This window comes from Rhinopithecus roxellana, chromosome 2 (assembly GCF_007565055.1).
Source record: "Rhinopithecus roxellana isolate Shanxi Qingling chromosome 2, ASM756505v1, whole genome shotgun sequence".
In the NCBI taxonomy this organism is placed as follows: domain Eukaryota; kingdom Metazoa; phylum Chordata; class Mammalia; order Primates; family Cercopithecidae; genus Rhinopithecus; species Rhinopithecus roxellana.
The window spans coordinates 140,839,781-140,862,000 of record NC_044550.1 but is presented as its reverse complement, the minus strand read 5'-3'; the positions used below and the strand labels follow the sequence as shown (position 1 = coordinate 140,862,000).

Below are 22,220 nucleotides of genomic sequence, written 5' to 3'. Positions count from 1 at the left end.
CACAAATCAAGGAGCACTGGCAGCCCCCCAAGTTGGAAGAGGCAAGGAACAGATTTACCCCTGGAGCCTCTGGAAAGAGTGTGGTCCTGGTGACACCTTGATCCCTGATACCCAGCCCTGGATCAAGCCCACTGATACCAATTTCAGACTTCTGGTCTCTAGAACCGGGAGAGAATATGCTTCCATTGTTTTTGTTTTGTTTTGTTTTGTTTGTTTGTTTGAGACAGAGTCTCACTCTGTCACCCAGGATGGAGTGCAATGGCACGATCTCGGCTCGCTGCAACCTCTGCCTCCTGGGTTCAAGTGATTCTCCTGCCTCAGCCTCCCAAGTAGCTGGGATTACAGGTACCTGCCACCATGCCCAGCTAATTTTTGTATTTTTAGTAGAGATGGGATTTCACCATGTTGGCCAGGCTGGTCTTGAACTCCTGACCTCAGGTGATCCACCGACCTCGGCCTCCTAAAGTGTTGGGATTACAGGTGTGAGCCATCGCACCTGGCCGCTTCCATTGTTTTAAACCCCTCAGTTTGTAGTAATTTGCTGCAGCAGCACAGAAAACTAGTAACATCCCCAAATCACTTCATGCTTGAGGACCAAACCCCCCTTGTCCTTCCATCTCTTCCTGGGAGGACTCATGGAATGCAGAAGAGTCCCTCGGGCCAGCCCTGCATCTCTTGCCACCCTTTCTTTCCTTACTGTGCTTCAGTTTTCTTCCTAGCATGTGTCACCACTGGACATTCTGTCATAGATTTGTTTGTGACCCACCTTTTCCATCCTTCTTCAAGCCTAACCCTCAGCACTTAGGATAGCACCTGGCACACAGCAGGCAGTCAATAAATGTGGAATGAATGAATGATTTAATGGCTATAGATTAAAAATGAGAGCACTATCAGTGAACCTGTTGTGTGTCTGCAACCAATCAAGACCTTTCCAGTTTGTGCCAGCCACGTCACCCAGGTGTTACAAGGGTGGGCTCAGGAGACAGAAAACCCTGCTACTATGGGACTTTGGGCCTCAGTCACTTGATCTGTAAATGGGGATAATAATATTTCTACTATATGGTGTTGTTGGGGATCATATGAGCAAACATTCATAATAAACACAGACCAGGGGTGTCTTACCCACCCCTGTTTGGATACAGCATATTAAAACACTCCCCACCCCCGCCAAAAGAAAAAGATGGAGGTCTAGTATCCAAGAAAGATATAATCTAGTTGCCAGAACCTATGCATACAAACAAGAGTATTAACAATGTCAAGTAGGACTTGTTTCTGGAATAAGGGCTAAATGGTATATTTCTATCAGCTGTGACAACACTTGAAAGACAGAAAACCCCAAGTACAACAGTCCCATAGAGAGAAAAATCACTCTCTCTGTGGAACTGTGTACACATGTGTAACATTGTACCTTTCAGAATACTCTTAAATTACCCCATTTCAAAGCCCAGGATTTTGTCCCCAGCCTCTACTCCTCCTTTACCTTCCTTTTCTGCTGATAATTCATAGATGAACTGGATAAATAGGACAGGCGAGAAGCAGCACATGTACCTCCTCTTCTCCCTCCACACCTCTCCTCTCCCCCCCCACACCTCTCCTCTCCCCTCACCTCCTTCCACACCTCTCCTCTCCCCTCCCCTCCCTCCACACCTCTCCTCTCCCCTCCTCTCCCTCCACTCCTCTCCTGTCCCCTCCCCTCCCTCAACACCTCTCCTCTCCCCTCCTGACCCTCCCCCTCCACAATTCACTCTGAAATCTTGACCCTTTTCATGCCTGCAATACTTTGTTTATCTTGGACTCCTTAAAAGTAAACAAACCAACAAACAATGACAACTGGTCAGGAGGATAGGTAGTAAAAACAAAACAAAAAAAGGTCAAAGAAAAGGAGAAAAGAGCTTAGAAGTGTTTGCAAAACAAGCAAGGCAGACTGGATTGTAATAATGTAACTGAAGCAATCATAAAACATTACTCATTGAAACATCTCAGGTCAGCTTTATGATGGTGAATCCAAAAGGTGTACGGGGAAGGCAAAAGAAAGGAGGAAAGGAAGGAGGGAGGAAAGACGAAGGAAGGCAAGAAGGTGAGGAAAAACAGGCAGACACATCCAGAGTGACACCTTGCACTCCCAGCTCCTCAGAGGCTGATCAAGACTGACCCTGGGGCACCCTCCATCCTCGCCTTCTGCTGCTATAGCCAAGACCACAGGAGCAGGCTGCACCGAATGAAGTGACTGCAGAGATTTAACAGCCGCACTCGAGAACTGCCCCTTCCCTGCTTCTGAAGGAAATAGACATCATCTGCGGCTTTTAGGCTCCCCTCCTTCCCCAGGAAAACCACAGGATCTATACTGTTCTTCCAAGCTGTGCAATTACAAAGGATGTTGTGGTGGTTTTCCTCTTTCAGAATCAGGTTTCCAGTTTGGTTCCTCCCCCGCTTGCCTCCCATTAGGGCACACCACATGGGTTTCCTATAGACCTGGTCCCATACCTGAGGGTCATGCTTCTGCGCCTCTCCGGAGCTTGGCAGGGACAGCTCTTCCTGGTTAGAGGTTCTGTCCTCTCACCTCGCCCTGAGTTTTCCTTCCCCAGCCACATTCCTTCTCTAGATCAGACGGATAGGCTCTAATGTCCAAGGTTGTGTGACTGGTGACTGCTGACGAAAAGGGTGGGGACTAATATACTCATGCCCAACCCCTGCATGCCTGTGTCTACAATTATTCTTCCTTATATGATGTGTCATATAAAGTTTAATTCATTTCTTTTTTCATATGTCACTCCCACTTCTACATCTTGCGTTTAGCAAGGACTTCTCCTTAGTCCAGGGGCAACAAGGAAATACTCCAGGTCTAGCATGCGATACACAGCAATGAAAAAAATATGCTCTTTTGATGTAAGATTGGGTTCAAAATGAGCAGTCTATTAGCTTTCTTCCTTGCCTCCCTTTTGGCAACAGCTAGCTTAAAGGTAAGAATTCAGTTGTTGGTTACCCTTTATTACAGAGCAAAATCAAGATTTGCTTTCTCTTTGGCGTACAAAAAAGCAACAGGCAACGAAGGGCAAATCCTTCACAACCGCTGCTGGGTTTACATAGGGGAAAAACAAACACCATTAGGATGGCTGTGTCCACCCATTGCTGCTGCTGCCTGCTCCTGCAGCCTTGTGTTGGGGGCTGACTTTGTTCAGTGTTTAAAGAAGGTCATGCTAATGCCATGTCAGTCATTGGTGAAGCCTCCTTGCTGGGAGGGTAGCAATGGAGGTTGGGGAAGGGGGAAGTCCAGAGAAGCCAAGGAGTTTTCTAACCAGGCAGAGAAATTAACTGAGTATTCATCAGGAAGTCAAGGGCATATAGAAAAAGACTCAACCCATCTGGAAATAGCTCCCTTTAAATAGTGATAGCTTTGAAGAATGACAGGGACATTCTAAAAGGACACAGGAATCCACTTGTAGAGGTTTTACTGGCCAAAGTGGAACAACTGGAATATTAAAATAATTACTAATATACAGCATTATAGCCCATTGAATAAAACAAGGACTTATGAGTCCTCATTAAGATACATAAAGGGAAAGGGGACACTCTACCTTACAAGTAGGAAGCCAGCTAACAAACATATGAGAAATACTGGAACTAGAAAAATCACCATTTGATAGCCATCATCATAATAACTGATGTCAGTAAGAAGTATCAATGGATGGTAGCACTAGTGGGTGAAATTTTGAGGAGGACAGGACATTTAGTCTCAAAGTAGCCCTCCCCATATGATTAAGGATAAAATAGTATTCTTACACTGGAGCAACCTGGCATACAGGGCCTCAACCAAGTAGTCAAAGGTAATAGTGCCACAATGAGACAAATCAATGGCATGTGGCTTCTGATAGGAGGCACTGAGAACTTAGCCTCACTTCTAAGATTTTCTGACAAAAGAGCATACTCTGAGTTGAAACATGAGGGATATTCTGCAAAGCAACTGGCCTGTACTTTTAAAATAATGTAATGTTATGAAAAAGCAAAGAAAGACAGAAGAATGCTTCCAAATTCGAGGAGATTTAAGAGACATGACAACCGATGTACTGCATGTCCTTCTTGCTAAAAGGTCGTTATTGACATAATTGGTAAAATCTGAATAATGTCTGTAGATTAAGTAATGGTATTAAATTGATGTGAATTACTTGCTTTTGAACCTTGTCCTGGGGTTATATAAGAGGATGCTCTTGGGGAAGGGCAGAACAAGATGGCCAAATAGAAGCCTCCACTGATCTTTGCTTCACTGCCCAACGGGAACACCAAATTTAACAACCATCATCTACAAAAACAAGCACCTTTATAAAAACCAAAAATCAGATACGCAATCACAGTACCTGGTTTTAACTTCATATTTCTGAAAGAGGCACTAAAGAGGGTAGGAAAGACAATCTTGAACTGCTGATACCTATTCCTTGGCAGTGGCTGCATGACGTGGAGAGAGAATCTGTGTGTTTGGGGGAGGGAGAGTGCAGTGATTGTGGGACTTTGCATTTGAACTCAGGGCTGCCCTATCAGAGCAGAAAGCAAAACCAGGCTGAAATCAGCTAAGCCACGACCCTACAGTCTACCCACACACAGACGGAGCATTTGAACCAGCTCTAGCCAGAGGGAAATTATACGTTCCAGCTGTTGGAACTTGAGTTTTGGCAAGCCTCAACCAAGGACTTGGACTAAATCCTAATAAACTTGGAATAAATCCTAATAAATTTAAAGGGTAGTCTAGGCCAAAGAACTGTGGTTCTTAGGCAAGGCATCAGTGCTGTGCTGGGGCCAGAGCCAGGGGACCTGGGGGGCACCTGATCTGCTGAGACACAAGAGTGGCTAAGGGAGAACCTGTGTCACGTGTCCCAAAAACCCAGGTAGCACAGCTCACAGCAATGAAAGTGACCCCTTCCTTGTGCTTGAGGAAAAGAGAGGGAAGAGTAAAGAGGACTTTGTCTTACACCATAGGATACCAGCTCAGCCACATTAGGATGGGGCACCAGGCAGAGTCATGAGGGCCCCATTCCAGGCTCTAGCTCCTAGATGACATTAATAGACACACCCTGGGCTGGAAGGGACTGCACCTTCCTTGAAAGGAAGGATCAAGTCCTGGCAAGACCCATCACCTGCTGAGTAGAGAGCCCTTGGGTCCTGAATAACCAGCAGGAATACCCAGGTAGTGTGCTGTGGGCCTTGGGTGAGATTCTGAGACATGCTGGCTTTAGGTGAGACCCAGCACATTCCTAGCTGTGGTGGCTATAGGGACAGACTACTTCTACTTGAGAAAAGCAGAGGGAAGAGTCCAGTGGACTTTGTCTTGCACCTTAGGTAACAGCTCAGCCACAGTGGGGTAGAGCACCAGGCGAGCTCTTGGAGTCCCTAATTCAAGGCCTTGGCTCTTGGATGGCATTTCTGGACTGAAGGATGTGTCCTAGTGTTGCCAGGCCCTGAAGGATGTGTCCTAGGCCTGGCAACACTTACCACAAACTGTCTGAGGAGCTCTTGGGCCTTAAGTGAACATTGGCAGTAGCCTGGCAATACTCCGTGTGGGTCTGTGGCAGTAATGGTGATAGGGAGAGAATCCTTTTCCTGGGAAAAGGGGAGGGAAGAATGGCAATGGCCTTGTCTTATGGTCTGAGTGACAGCTCAGCCCCAGTAGAATAGAGCACCAGGTAGATCTCTAAGGATTTTGACTTCAGTCCCTATCTCCCACCTAGGGCCTGGGGTATCTTGTTGCCCTGAATGGAAAGACACAAGCCTGGCTGGCTTTGCCCCCTGTTGATTGTGGAGCCTTAGGGCCTTGAACAAACATAGGAGCTAGCTAGATAGTGGTTACAGCGGAACTTGGGTAAGATCCAGTGCTGTACTGGTTTCAGGTCTGACTCAGCACAGTCCTAGTGATCACGGCCACAAGGGTGCTTGTGTCACCCCACCCCCAGCTTCAGGTGGCTCAGCACAGAGAGAGAAACTTTTGTTTGGGGAACAAGAGTCTCTGCCTGGTAATCCAGATAATTCTTCCAGATCTTATCCAAGACCACCAAGGTGATACCTCTGAGTTGGCAAGAACCATAGCATTACTGGGCTTGGGGTGCCTCTAATGTAGATATGGCTTAGATCACAACACACAAGTCCCTTCGAATACCTGAAAAGCCTTTCCAAGAACAGGTACAAATAAGCCCAAACTGGAAAGACTATGAGGAATACCTACTTGTTTAATGCCTAGATACCAATGAGCATCCACAAACATGAAGACCATCCAAAAAAAAAAAAAAAAAAAAAAATTACCTCACCAAAAGAACTAAATAAAGCTCCAGGGACCAATCCTGGAGAAACAGAGATATATGACTTTTCTGACAGAGAACTCAAAATAGCTGTGTTGAGGAAACTCAAAGAAATTCAAGATACCACAGAGAAGGAATTCAAAATTCTATCAGATAAATTTAACAAAGAGATTGAAACAAAAAGAATCAAGCAGAAATTCTGGAGTTGAAAAATACAAGTGACGTACTGAAGAATGCATCACAGTCTCTTAACAGTAGAATTAATCAAGCAGAATAAAGAATTAGTGAACTTGAAGACATGCTATTTAAAAATATATTCAGAGGACACAGAAGAAAAAAAGAAGAAAAAACAAGGATGCACGCCTACAAGATCTAGAAAATGGCCTCAAAAGGGCAAATCTAAGAGTTATTGGCCATAAGGAGAAGCAGAAAAAGAAATAGGGGTAGAAAGCTTATTCAAAGAGATAATAAGAGAGAACTTCCCAAACCTAGAGAAATATATCAATATCAAAGTACAAGGAGGCTATAAAACACCAAGCAGATTTAACCCAAAGAAGACTACTCAAGGCAATTAGTAATCGAACTCCCAAAGGTCAAGGATAAAGAAAGGATCCTGAAAGCAGCAGAGAAAAGAAACAAATAACATACAATGAAGCTCCAATACATCGGACAGCAGACTTTTCAGTGGAAATCTTACAGTCCAGGAGAGACATGACATGTCAGTGGCATAACATATTTAAAGTGCTGAAGGAAAACAACTTTTACAGTGGAATAGTGTTTGTGGCAAAAATATTCTTCAAACACGAAGAAGTACATTTCCTAGACAAACAAAAGCTCAGAGATTTCATCAACACCAGTTCTATCTTACAAAATTGCTAAAGGGAGTACTTCAATCAGAAAGAAAAGGATGTTAATGAGCAATGAGAAATCATGTGAAGGTACAAAACTTGCTAGTAATCATAAGCAAACAGATAAACACAGAATATTATAACATTGTAACTGTGGTGTGTAAACTTCTCTTGAATAGAAAGACTAAAAAATGAACCAATCATAAATAATAATGAAAAATTTTCAAGACATAGACTGTACGATAATATGTAAATAGATACAACAAAAAGTTAAAAAGTGAGGGGATGAAGTTAGAGTCTTTGTTTTTGTTTGTTTTTTTCTTGTTGGTTTGTTTATGCAAGCAGTGCTAAGTTGTTATCAACTTAAAATAATGGCGATTTATTCATTTTTTGAGACAGAGTTTTGCTCTGTTGCCCAGGCTGGAGTACAGTGGCGCAATCTTGGCTCACTGCAACTTCTGCCTCCCAGGTTCAAGCAATTCTCCTGCCTCAGCCTCCCAAGTAGCTGGCATTACAGGTGTGCACCACCATGCCTGGCTAATTTTTTGTATTTAGTAGAGACGGGGTTTCACCATGTTGGTCAGGCTGATCTCAAACTCCTGACCTCAGGTGATCTACCTCCCTCTGCCTCCGAAAGAGCTGGGATTACAGGCATGAGTCACTGCACCTGGCCAGAATAATGGGTTTTAAGATAGTATTTGCAGGCCTCATGGCAACCTCAAATCAAAAAACATACAATGAATACACAAAAAAAATTAAAATCAAGAAATTAAATTATATTACCAGAGAATATCACCTACACTAAAAGGAAGACAGAAAAGAAGAAATGAAGGAAAGGAAGACCACGAAACAACCAGAAAACAAATAAAATGGCAGGAGTAAGTCCTTACTTATTAATCATAAGATCAAATGTAAATGGACTAAGCTGTCTGCTCAAAAGACATAGAGTGGCTGAATGGATTTTTAAAAAGACCTAATGATCTGTTGCCTATTAGAAACACACTTCGCCTATAAAGACACATATAGACTGAAAATAAAGAGATAGAAAAAGATGCTCCATGCCAATGGAAACCAAAAAAGAGCAGGAATAACTATGCTTATATCACACAAAATAGATTGCATGACAAAAACTTTAAGATGAGACAAAGAAGGTCATTACATAATGATGAAGGGTTCAATTCAGCAAGAGGATATAACAACTGTAAATATATATGCACCCAACACTGGAGCATTCAGATATATAAAGCAAATATTATTGGAGCTAAAGAGAGGGAGAGACCCCAATACAACAATAGCTGGAGACTCCAACACCCCACTTTCAGCACTGGACAGATCTTCCACACAGAATATCAACAAAGAAACATTGCACTTATCTGTACTGTAGATCAAACGGAACTAATAGATATTTACAGAACATTTCATCCAACTGCTGTGGAATGTACATTCTTTTTCTCAGCACATGGACCATTCTCAAGGACAGACCATATGTTAGGTCACAAAACAAGTCTTAAAACATTCAAAACATTGAAATGATATCAAGTATCTTCTCTGACCACAATGGCATAAAACTATAAATCAATACCAAGAGGAATTGTAGAAACTATATGAACACATGGAAATTCAACAATAAGCTCTTAAATAAACACTGGGTCAATGAAGAGATTCAGAAGGAAACTGAAAATATTCTTGAAACAAATGATCATGGAAACACAAGAGACCAAAACCTATGGGATCCAGGAAAAGCAGTTCTTAGAGGGAAGTTTACATACATGCCTACATAAACAAAGAAAAACTTGGAATAAATAACCTAAAATGCATTGTAAAGAATTAGAGAAGCAACAGTAAACAAAACCCAGAATTAGTAGAAGAAAAGAAATAATAAAGGTCAGAGCAGAAATTAAGTTGAAATGAAAAAAAAATACAAAAGATCAACAAGAGATTGGTTTTTTTGAAAAGATAACAAAATTGGCAAACCTTTAGCCAGACTAAGAAAAAAGAGAGAAGATCCAAATAAATAAAATCAGATGAAAAGGAAGACATTACGACTGATACTGCAGAAATTCAATGAATCATTAGTGGCTACTATGAAAAATTATATGCCAATAAGTTGGAAAATCTAGAAGACAGGGATAAATTCCTAGACACATACCACCTACTGAGATTGAAGACGAAGAAACCCAAAACTTGAACTGACCAATAACATGGTCAAAGTTGTAAAAAAGTCTCCCAGCAAAGAAAAACTTGGGACCTGAAGGCTTCACTGCTGAATTCTACCAAATATTTAAAGAAGAACTAATACCAATCCTACTCAAACTCTTCTGAAAAATAGAGGAGGAGGGAACATTTTCAAACTCATTCTATGAAGCTAGTATTACCCTGATACCAAAACCAGACAAAGACACATCAAAAAAAAGAAAACCACAGGCCAATATCCCTGATGAGTGTCAATGCAACAATCCTAAAAAAAATACTAGCAAACCAAATTCAACAACACATTAAAAAGATTCATTACGACCAAGTTGACCAAGTGGGATTTATCCTAGGAATGGAAGGATGGTTCAACATATGCAAATCAATGTGATACATCATATCAACAGAATGAAGAACAAAAACCATATGATCATTTCAACTGATGCTGAAAAGGCATTTGATAAAGTTCAACATCCCTTCATGATAAAAACCCTAAAAACATTGGGTATAGTAGGAACATACCTCAACATAATAAAAGCCGTATATGACAGACCCATAGCTAGTATCATACTGAATGGGGAAAAACTGAAAGACTTTTCTCTAAATCTAGAACATGATTAGGATGCCAACTTTCATCACAGTTACCCAACATAGTACTTGAAAGCTAGAGCAATCAGACAACATAAAGAAATAAGAAAGGAAGAAGTCAAATTACCTTTGTCTGCCGATAATATAAACTTATATTTGGGAAAATCTAAAGATTCCACCAAAGAACTATTAGGACTGATAAGCAAATTAAGTAAAGTCACAGGATACAAAATCAACATACAAAAATCTTAGTATTTTCTATATGCCAAGAGCAAACAATCCAAAAAAGAAATCACATTTCTAATAGATACAAATAAAATTAAATACCTAGGAATTAATAAAAAAAAGTGAAAGATCTCTACAATGAAGACTACAAAATGTTAGTGATAGAAATTGAAAAGGACACAAAAATTAGAAAGATATTCCATGATTATGGACTGGAAGAATCAATGTTGTTAAAATGTCCATACTACCCAATGCAATCTGTAGATCCCATGCAACCTCTATCAACATTTCTTCAAAGAAATAGAAAAAACAATCCTAAAATGTATATGGAACCACAAATGACCCAGACTAGTCAAAGCCATACTGAGCGAAAAAAAACCAAAAACCAAAAACCCAAAACCAAAAAACAAATGGAGGAATCACATTACCTGACTTTAAATTACATTACAGAGATACAGTAATCAATACAGCATGGTTTTGGCATAAAAACATAGACACATAGACCAATAGAAGAGAGAACTCAGAAACAAATCAATACATTTCGGAGTCTCGCTCTGTCGCCCGGACTGGAGTGCAGTGGCCAGATCTCAGCTCACTGCAAGCTCCGCCTCCCGGGTTTACGCCATTCTCCTGTCTCAGCCTCCCGGTTAGCTGGGACTACAGGCGCCGCCACGTCGCCCGGCTAGTTTTTTGTAGTTTTTAGTAGAGACGGGGTTTCACCGTGTTAGCCAGGATGGTCTCGATCTCCTGACCTCGTGATCCGCCCGTCTCGGCCTCCCAAAGTGCTGGGATTACAGGCTTGAGCCACCGCGCCCGGCAGAGATCTCATTTTCAACAAAGGTGCCAAGAACACACACTGGGGGAAAGGACAGTTTCCTCAGTAAATGGTGCTGGGAAAACTGGATATTCATATGCAGAAGAACGAAACTGGATCCCTCTCTTGTCATATATAAAAATCAAATCAAAATGGATTAAAGACATAAATCTAAGACCTCACACTATGAAACTACTACAAGAAGGCACGGGAAAATCTCCAGGACATTGGACTGATTAAAGATTTATTGAGTAATACCCAAGAAACAAAGGCAACCAAAGCAACAATGGACAACAAAGATCACATCAAGTTAAAAAGTTTCTGCACAGCAAAGAAAACAATCAACAGAGTGAAGAGACAACCCACAGAATGGGGGAAACCATTTGCAAACTATCCATCTGACAAGAGATTAATAACCAAAATATGTAAGGTGCTTAACTCTACAGGAAAAAAAAAATCTAAGAATCCAATTAAAAAATGGGCAAAAGATCTGAATAGACATTTCTCAAAAGAAGACATACAAATGGCAAACAGTATAGGAAAATGTGCTCAGCATCAATAATCATCGGAGAAACGCAAATCAAAACTACAATGAGATATCACCTCAACCCAGTTAGAATGGCTTTTATCCAAAAGATAGGCAACAACAAATGCTGGTGAGGATGTGGAGACAAGGGAACCCTCATACACTGTTGGTGGGAATGTAAATTAGTACAACCACTATGGAGAATAGTTTTGAGGTTTCTCAGAAACTAAAAATAGAGCTACTGTATGATCCAGCAATCCCACTGCTGAGTATGTACCCATGAGAAAGGAAATCACTATATTGAAGAGATATCTGCACTCCCATGTTTACGGCAGCACTATTGACAATAGCCAAGATTTGGAAGCAACAGAAGAATGCATAAAGAAAATGTGGTATGGAGTTCTCACAACGGAGAACTATTCAGCCATGAAAAAGAACGAGCTCTCTTCTTTGCAACAACATGGATAGAACTGGAGGTTGTTATGTTAAGTGAAATAAGCCAGGCACAGAAAGACAAATTTCTCATGTTCTCATTAAAATTTCTCAATTTCTCATGTTCAATTAAAATAATTGAATTTCAGAAGATAGAGTAGACAGACGGTTACCAGAAGTTGGTAAGGGTAGTTGGAGGAGGGGGTGAAAGAGAAGTGGGGATGGCTAATGGGTGCAAAACAAAAGTTGGAAAGAAAGAATAAGGCCTAGTATTTGATAGCTTAACAGGTGACTATAGTCAATAATTATTTATTTGAACATGTAAAAATAATTAAAGAATATAACTTGTTTGTTTATAACACAAAGGATAAATGCTTGAGGCAGTGGGTGCTCCATTTACCCAGATATGATTATTATGCATTGCATGCCCATATTGAAACATTTCATGTACCCCATAAATATATACACCTACGATGTACCCACAAAAATTAAAAATGATTTTAAACATTTAAAATAAAAATAAATGAAGTAAAATCTGCTTGAAAAATGAAATATCAGTCATAACATTGACTTTAATGTGAAATGGGTTGGAATTATTCAAGAGACCAACTTAAAAAAGAACTGTGTGAACCTGAACAAGTAGTATCTGAAAGGGAAAGCCTTATATGTGAAAATACGTTCAACTTGATTAACAATCAAAGGTATGCTAAACAAAACATACATGTTTTTGCTTATCTAACTAGAAATGAGTTTTTTTTTTTTTCTGAGATGGAGTCTTGCTCTGTCACCCAGGCTGGAGTACAGTGGCGTGATCTTGGCTCACTGCTACCTCCGCCTCGCGAGTTCAAGAGATTCTCCTGTCTCAGCTTCCTAAGTAGCTGGGATTATGGGCATGTGCCACCACATCCAGCTAAGTAGAGATGGGGTTTCACCATCTTGGCCAGGCTGGTCTTGAGCTCTTGAAATCGTGATCCATCCGCCTCGGCCTCCCAAAGTGCTGGGATTACAGGCACCCAGCCATAAACGAGTTGTTAAAATGTATACTTGGTGTCAGTGTAGGATGTAGGGAAACCTGCTAGTCATATACTACTGGTAGGAGACATTGAAAGCAATTTGAGAATCTGTATTAACAGTGGAAACTATGCATAATCTCTGACTCAGCAATTCTACTTGTGTCCCTAAGGATAAAATTAGTAGTATGCAAGAAGATTTGGTAATAGCGAAAACTTGAAAAACAAATAACAATAAGGTAGCTCTTAAATATGGTATCTTTACTCAACAGTATACCCTGCAGCCATTAACAAGGTGCTGGAGAAAGAGGTTTGCATATGTGCAAAAAAGCCAGTTACAAAATGACATGTATAATATAATCACAGTTTTGTGGTTGAGACAAAGTTTTGTGGGTTGAGACAGAGGTTAACAGTGGTTATCTCAGAGTGGGGTGGAGTGGACACAAGGCTAGCAGGATGGCATGCAGTTGAGAGTCAGGAGATGGGACAGACCTGGACACATATCCTGACTCTGCCACTGTGGGAACTGCGGCAACTTGCTCACAGAGTCCTTATCTGTAAAATGGGGATAATGCTACTTCTTAGGGTTTGTTAAAGGATGAAAAGAGATGATGTTGAAAAAGTACATAGCACAATATCTGGTACAAATGAATACTAATTGATAGATATGTAGATTTTTAAATCTGCAATGACCAATTTTCCACAATGAACACATTACTTTTGTAACAAAAGTTATTTCAAAAAATGTAAACACATATAGAATTCTAATTAATGATATACATGCTCAAGTGAAAGCAGAGAAGGGAAATATACGATGTCCACAACTTACTTTGAAATGTCTCAAAATATAAGATGGGTTGGTGGTGGGTATACAGAAGTTTACTACAAAATTCTTTCAACTTTGTTATATATTTAAAAGCACAATACAATGTTGGGGAGAAGGCAGAAAAAAAGAGAATGCCCTTGTTTTTAGGAAATACACAGTAAAGTAAAAGTTGAGCATCCAAAATCCAAAAATCCAAAGTCCAAAATGCTCCCAAAACTGAAACTTTTGGAGCACTTACGTGATGCCACACTTGATCTCATGTGACAGGCCACAGTGAAAACGAAGTAAAAATTCTGTTTCATGTACAAATTATTAAAAATATTATATAAAATTACCTTCAGGTATGTGTAAAAGGTATATATGAAACATTTGAATGGCATATTTAGACTCAGCTCCCATTCCCAAGATATTTCATGATGTATATACAAATATTTCATAATGTATATGCAAATATTCCAAAATAAAAAAAAAAATCCAAAATCTAAAACACTTCTGTTCTAACTTCTTAAAATAATTCAGAAAAAACATTGTGTGTGTATAAAGACAGAACAACAAAGCAAATGTGGTAGATGCTCATGTGTAGGGGTTCTGGGTAGAGGATTTATGGGGATTCTTTGCACTTTTCTTGCAACTTTTCTGTTAGTCTGAAATGATGTCAAAATAAAATGTTTTAAAAAGGTGTGAAGTTAAAAACAAAAGTGTGAATCCAAGGTCAGTTCTTAAACTCTGCTTGTAACAACCTGGACTGGGACCTAACACCTCCAGGAAATCATTGCTGGAGGATAATGCTACTTCTTAGCGTTTGTGAAAGGATGAAAAGATTCCCTATATGGCCATGTGTGGCGGCTCACACCGGTAATCCCAGCACTTTGGGAGGCCGAGGTGGGAGGATCACTTGAGGTCAGGAGTTTGAGACCAGTCTGGCCAACATGGTGAAACCCCGTTTCTACTAAAAATGCAAAAATTGGGAGGCCAAGGCGGGCAAATCACAAGGTCAGGAGATCGAGACCATCCTGGCTAACATGGTGAAACCCTATCTCTACTAAAAATACAAAAAATTAGCCAGGTGTAGTGGTGGGCGCCTGTAGTCCCAGCTACTCGGGAGGATGAGGCAGGAGAATGGTGTGAACTGGGAGGCAGAGCTTGCAGTGAGTTGAGATGGTGCCACTGCACTCCAGCCTGGGCAACAGAGCGAGACTGTCTCAAAAAATAAAAATAAAAATACAAAAATTATCTGGGCATGGTGGCACGCACCTGTAATCCCAGCTACTCAGGAGGCTGAGGCAGGAGAATCGTTTGAACCCAGGAGGTGGAGGTTGCAGTGAGCCAAGATCATGCCACTGCACTCCAGTCTGGGTGACAGAGTGAGACTCCATTTCCAAAAAAAAAAAAAAAAAAAAAAAAAGGATAATGATAATAGTCTCTATAAATTAGACCATGGACAGAGATCTTGGAAAGCAACTCATCAAAAGTCTACCAACCTCAGTCTCCAATTCCCGGCGCGAGCGACACAGAAGACCGGTGATTTCTGCATTTTCAACTGAGGTACTGGGGTCATCTCACTGGGGAGTACCGGACGATCAGTGCTGGTCAGCTGCTGCAGCCCGAACAGCGAGAGCTGAAGCAGGGCGAGGCATTGCCTCACATGGGAAGCGCAAGGGGGAAGGGAATCCCTTTTCCTAGCCAGGCGAACTGAGACACACAACACCTGGAAAATCAGGTAATTCCCACCCCAATACTGTGCTTTAAGTAAACGGGCACACCAGGAGATTATACCCACACCTGGCCGGGAGGGGCCCACGGCCACGGAGCCTCCCTCATTGCTAGCACAGCAGTCTGCAATCTAACCGCAAGGCAGCAGCGAGACTGGGGGAGTGGCGCCCGCCATTGCTGAGGCTTAAGTAGGTAAACAAAGCCGCTGGGAAGCTCGAACTGGGTGGAGCTCACAGCAGCTCAAGGAAACCTGCATGTCTCTGTAGACTCCACCTCTGGGGACAGGGCACAGCTAAAAAAACAACAGGGAAAGCAGCAGAGGCCTGTGCAGACCAGAACGACTCTGTCTGACAGCTTTGAAGAGAGCAGTGGATCTCCCAATACGGAGGTTGAGATCTGAGAACGGACAGACTGCCTGCTCAAGTGGGTCCCTGACCCCTGAGTAGCCTAACTGGGAGACATCCCCCACTAGGGGCAGTCTGACACCCCACACCTCACAGGGTGGAGTACACCCCTGAGAGGAAGCTCCCAAAGTAAGAATCAGACAGGTACACTCGCTGTTCAGCAATACTCTATCTTCTGTAACGTCTGCTGCTGATACCCAGGCAAACAGGGTCTGGAGTGGACCTCAAGCAATCTCCAACAGACCTACAGCTGAGGTGCCTGACTATTAGAAGGAAAACTATCAAACAGGAAGAACACCTATACCAAAATCCCATCAGTACGTCACCATCATCAAAGACCAGAGACAGATAAAACCACAAAGATGGGGAAGAAGCAGGGCAGAAAAGCTGGAAATTCAAAAAATAAGAGCGCATCTCCCCCTGCAAAGGAGCGCAGCTCATCGCCAGCAACGGATCAAAGCTGGTCAGAGAATGACTTTGACGAGATGAGAGAAGAAGGCTTCAGTCCATCAAACTTCTCAGAGCTAAAGGAGGAATTATGTACCCAGCGCAAAGAAACTAAAAATCTTGAAAAAAGAGTGGAAGAATTGACAGCTAGACTAATTAATGCAGAGAAGGTCATAAATGAAACGACAGAGATGAAAACCATGACACGAGAAATACGTGACAAATGCACAAGCTTCAGTAACCGACTCGATCAACTGGAAGAAAGAGTATCAGCGATTGAGGATTAAATGAATGAAATGAAGCGAGAAGAGAAACCAAAAGAAAAAAGAAGAAAAAGAAATGAGCAAAGCCTGCAAGAAGTATGGGATTACGTAAAAAGACCAAATCTACGTCTGATTGGGGTGCCTGAAAGTGAGGGGGAAAATGGAACCAAGTTGGAAAACACTCTTCAGGATATCATCCAGGAGAACTTCCCCAACCTAGTAGGGCAGGCCAACATTCAAATTCAGGAAATACAGAGAACACCACAAAGATACTCCTCGAGAAGAGCAACTCCAAGACACATAATTGCCAGATTCACCAAAGTTGAAATGAAGGAAAAAATCTTAAGGGCAGCCAGAGAGAAAGGTCGGGTTACCCACAAAGGGAAGCCCATCAGACTAACAGCAGACCTCTCGGCAGAAACTCTACAAGCCAGAAGAGAGTGGGGGCCAATATTTAACATTCTTAAAGAAAAGAATTTTAAACCCAGAATTTCATATCCAGCCAAACTAAGTTTCATCAGTGAAGGAGAAATAAAATCCTTTACAGATAAGCAAATGCTTAGAGATTTTGTCACCACCAGGCCTGCCTTACAAGAGACCCTGAAGGAAGCCCTAAACATGGAAAGGAACAACCGGTACCAGCCATTGCAAAAACATGCCAAAATGTAAAGACCATCGAGGCTAGGAAGACACTGCATCAACTAACGAGCAAAATAACCAGTTAATATCATAATGGCAGGATCAAGTTCACACATAACAATATTAACCTTAAATGTAAATGGACTAAATGCTCCAATTAAAAGACACAGACTGGCAAACTGGATAAAGAGTCAAGACCCATCAGTCTGCTGTATTCAGGAGACCCATCTCACATGCAGAGACATACATAGGCTCAAAATAAAGGGATGGAGGAAGATCTACCAAGCAAATGGAGAACAAAAAAAAGCAGGGGTTGCAATCCTAGTCTCTGATAAAATAGACTTTAAACCATCAAAGATCAAAAGAGACAAAGGAAGGCCATTACATAATGGTAAAGGGATCAATTCAACAGGAAGAGCTAACTATCCTAAATATATATGCACCCAATACAGGAGCACCCAAATTCATAAAGCAAGTCCTTAGAGACTTACAAAGAGACTTAGACTCCCATACAATAATAATGGGAGACTTCAACACTCCACTGTCAACATTAGACAGATCAACGAGACAGAAAGTTAACAAGGATATCCAGGAATTGAACTCATCTCTGCACCAAGCGGACCTAATAGACATCTATAGAACTCTCCACCCCAAATCAACAGAATATACATTCTTCTCAGCACCACATCACACTTATTCCAAAATTGACCACATAATGGGAAGTAAAGCACTCCTCAGCAAATGTACAAGAACAGAAATTATAACAAACTGTCTCTCAGACCACAGTGCAATCAAACTAGAACTCAGGACTAAGAAACTCAATCAAAACCGCTCAATTACATGGAAACTGAACAACCTGCTCCTGAATGACTACTGGGTACATAACGAAATGAAGGCAGAAATAAAGATGTTCTTTGAAACCAATGAGAACAAAGATACAACATACCAGAATCTCTGGGACACATTTAAAGCAGTGTGTAGAGGGAAATTTATAGCACTAAATGCCCACAAGAGAAAGCTGGAAAGATCTAAAATTGACACTGTAACATCACAATTAAAAGAACTGGAGAAGCAAGAGCAAACACATTCAAAAGCTAGCAGAAGGCAAGAAATAACTAAGATCAGAGCAGAACTGAAGGAGATAGAGACACAAAAAACCCTCCAAAAAATCAATGAATCCAGGAGTTGGTATTTTGAAAAGATCAACAAAATTGACAGACCGCTAGCAAGGCTAATAAAGAAGAAAAGAGAGAAGAATCAAATAGACGCAATAAAAAATGATAAAGGGGATATCACCACGGACCCCACAGAAATACAAACTACCATCAGAGAATACTATAAACACCTCTACGCAAATCAACTAGAAAATCTAGAAGAAATGGATAATTTCCTGGACACTTACACTCTTCCAAGGCTAAACCAGGAAGAAGTTGAATCCCTGAATACACCAATAGCAGGCTCTGAAATTGAGGCAATAATTAATAGCCTACCAACCAAAAAAAGTCCAGGACCAGATGGATTCACAGCTGAATTCTACCAGAGGTACAAGGAGGAGCTGGTACCATTCCTTCTGAAACTATTCCAATCAATTGAAAAAGAGGGAATCCTCCCTAACTCATTTTATGAGGCCAACATCATCCTGATACCAAAGCCTGGCAGAGACACAACAAAAAAAGAAAATTTTAGACCAATATCCCTGATGAACATCGATGCAAAAATCCTCAATAAAATACTGGCAAACCGGATTCAGCAGCACATCAAAAAGCTTATCCACCATGATCAAGTGGGCTTCATCCCTGGGATGCAAGGCTGGTTCAACATTTGCAAATCAATAAACGTAATCCAGCATATAAACAGAACCAAAGACAAGAACCACATGATTATCTCAATAGATGCAGAAAAGGCTTTTGACAAAATTCAACAGCCTTCATGCTAAAAACGCTCAATAAATTCGGTATTGATGGAACGTACTTCAAAATAATAAGAGCTATTTTTGACAAACCCACAGCCAATATCATACTGAATGGGCAAAAACTGGAAAAATTCCCTTTGAAAACTGGCGCAAGACAGGGATGCCCTCTCTCACCACTCCTATTCAACATAGTCTTGGAAGTTCTGGCTAGGGCAATCAGGCAAGAGAAAGAAATCAAGGGTATCCAGTTAGGAAAAGAAGAAGTCAAATTGTCCCTGTTTGCAGATGACATGATTGTATATTTAGAAAACCCCATTGTCTCAGCCCAAAATCTCCTTAAGCTGATAAGCAACTTCAGCAAAGTCTCAGGATACAAAATTAATGTGCAAAAATCACAAGCATTCTTATACACCAGTAACAGACAAACAGAGAGCCAAATCAGGAATGAACTTCCATTCACAATTGCTTCAAAGAGAATAAATTACCTAGGAATCCAACTTACAAGGGATGTCAAGGACCTCTTCAAGGAGAACTACAAACCACTGCTTAGTGAAATAAAAGAGGACACTAACAAATGGAAGAACATACCATGCTCATGGATAGGAAGAATCAATATCGTGAAAATGGCCATACTGCCCAAGGTTATTTATAGATTCAATGCCATCCCCATCAAGCTACCAATGAGTTTCTTCACAGAACTGGAAAAAATGGCTTTAAAGTTCATATGGAACCAAAAAAGAGCCTGCATTGCCAAGACAATTCTAAGTCAAAAGAACAAAGCTGGAGGCATCACGCTACCTGACTTCAAACTATACTACAAGGCTACAGTAACCAAAACAGCATGGTACTGGTACCAAAACAGAGATATAGACCAATGGAACAGAACAGAGTCCTCAGAAATAATACCACAGGTCTACAGCCATCTGATCTTTGACAAACCTGAGAGAAACAAGAAATGGGGAAAGGACTCCCTATTTAATGATTGGTGCTGGGAAAATTGGCTAGCCATAAGTAGAAAGCTGAAACTGGATCCTTTCCTTACTCCTTATACGAAAATTAATTCAAGATGGATTAGAGACTTAAATGTTAGACCTAATACCATAAAAACCCTAGAAGAAAACCTAGGTAGTACCATTCAGGACACAAGCATGGGCAAGGACTTCATGTCTAAAACACCAAAAGCAACGGCAGCAAAAGCCAAAATTGACAAATCGGATCTGATTAAACTAAAGAGCTTCTGCACAGCAAAAGAAACTACCATCAGAGTGAACAGGCAACCTACAGAATGGGAGAAAATTTTTGCAATCTACTCATCTGACAAAGGGCTAATATCCAGAATCTACAAAGAACTCAAACAAATTTACAAGAAAAACACAAACAACCCCATCAAAAAGTCTGCAAAGGATATGAACAGACATTTCTCAAAAGAAGACATTCATACAGCCAACAGACACATGAAAAAATGCTCATCATCACTGGCCATCAGAGAAATGCAAATCAAAACCACAATGAGATACCATCTCACACCAGTTAGAATGGCAATCATTAAAAAGTCAGGAAACAACAGGTGCTGGAGAGGATGTGGAGAAATAGGAACACTTTTACACTGTTGGTGGGATTGTAAACTAGTTCAACCATTATGGAAAACAGTATGGCGATTCCTCAAGGATCTAGAACTAGATGTACCATATGACCCAGCCATCCCACTACTGGGTATATACCCAAAGGATTATAAATCATGCTGCTATAAAGACACATGCACACGTATGTTTATTGCGGCACTATTCATAATAGCAAAGACTTGGAATCAACCCAAATGTCCATCTGTGACAGACTGGATTAAGAAAATGTGGCACATATACACCATGGAATATTATGCAGCCATAAAAAAGGATGAGTTTGCGTCCTTTGTAGGGACATGGATGCAGCTTGAAACCATCATTCTTAGCAAACTATCACAAGAAGAGAAAACCAAACACCGCATGTTCTCACTCATAGGTGGGAACTGACCAATGAGATCACTTGGACTCGGGAAGGGGAACATCACACACCGGGGCCTATCATGGGGCGGGGGGAGGGGAGAGGGATTGCATTGGGAGTTATACCTGATATAAATGATGAATTGATGGGTGCTGACGAGTTGATGGGTGCAGCACACCAACATGGCACAAGTATACATATGTAACAAACCTACACATTATGCACATGTACCCTAGAACTTAAAGTATAAAAAAAAAAACAAAAAGAAATGGGTATATTATGAAATGACAGCAAACGCATATCTGATGCTTACCTCATGTCAGGGACAGTTCCAAGGATGTACCATATATTATCTCACTTCATCCTCACAACCATCCATTAACCTATTTCACATATTGGAAACTGAGGCATGAAGAGAAGAAGTGTCTTGCACAAGATTATACAGTTAGAAAGAGATGGAGCTGGGAATTAAAGCCCCAAGAGCTTGGTTGCAGAGTGTGGGTTGTTGTCACCAAACCACAATGCAAACTTGGGATGCCCCTCAGCTGCTAAGGTTCCCATGCACGCATTGCCAGTCAGACTCTGGGAACTGAGGAGAGCAATGGGTGAGACAGAGAGAGTACGCTGAAAATAATATGGAAAGTAAATGACCGAAAATGAGAAAGAAATGGAGAAGAAATACACTGAAACATGTACTCTTTTGCCTAAATTCAGCACACATAAAATCACCTCTATTAAAGCTTTTTCTACCACCATCGGCAAATTAAAAAAGCAATCCAAATAACATCGCCAGCCCCTTATTCCCAAATAAGAGAATTAAAATTAAGAAGAAAAATTTGGTCAAAAGGCTCCAAAATAGAGTCAAATGTGCTAAAATATATGTGTAATACCTTAGATGTACTGGCTACTTAGTTTCTAATTAAGTTATTTTTTCTTTTTATATTTTCATTCTTTCTACAAAATAAAATAACAATGAAAATAAAAAACAAAACAAAACGAAAAAAAAAAAAAAAAACAAAAAAACACAAAAGTCTACCAATCTACACATCATCCTGTATATGTACTGAAGACCACATACAGTCCCAAGATGAGAACTCTAGAGGCAAATAAAGGGTATGGTTC

The 22,220-nt window shown here is 40.9% G+C and overlaps 1 protein-coding gene across 3 annotated transcripts in view; it reads right to left on the bottom strand.

Moving 5' to 3' along the window:
* Nucleotides 1-22,220, bottom strand: part of C2H4orf19 (chromosome 2 C4orf19 homolog) — a 40,555-nt gene that overhangs the window by 6,401 nt on the left and 11,934 nt on the right. The window contains exon 1 of one of the 3 annotated variants that reach the window (XM_010365830.2): nucleotides 2,485-2,637. The exons of the other annotated variants lie outside the window; for them this stretch is intronic. The gene's annotated coding sequence lies outside the window, so the exon portion shown is untranslated. Of the gene's footprint in view, nucleotides 1-2,484; nucleotides 2,638-22,220 lie in introns of those variants that run through there. 3 annotated transcript variants of the gene reach the window in all.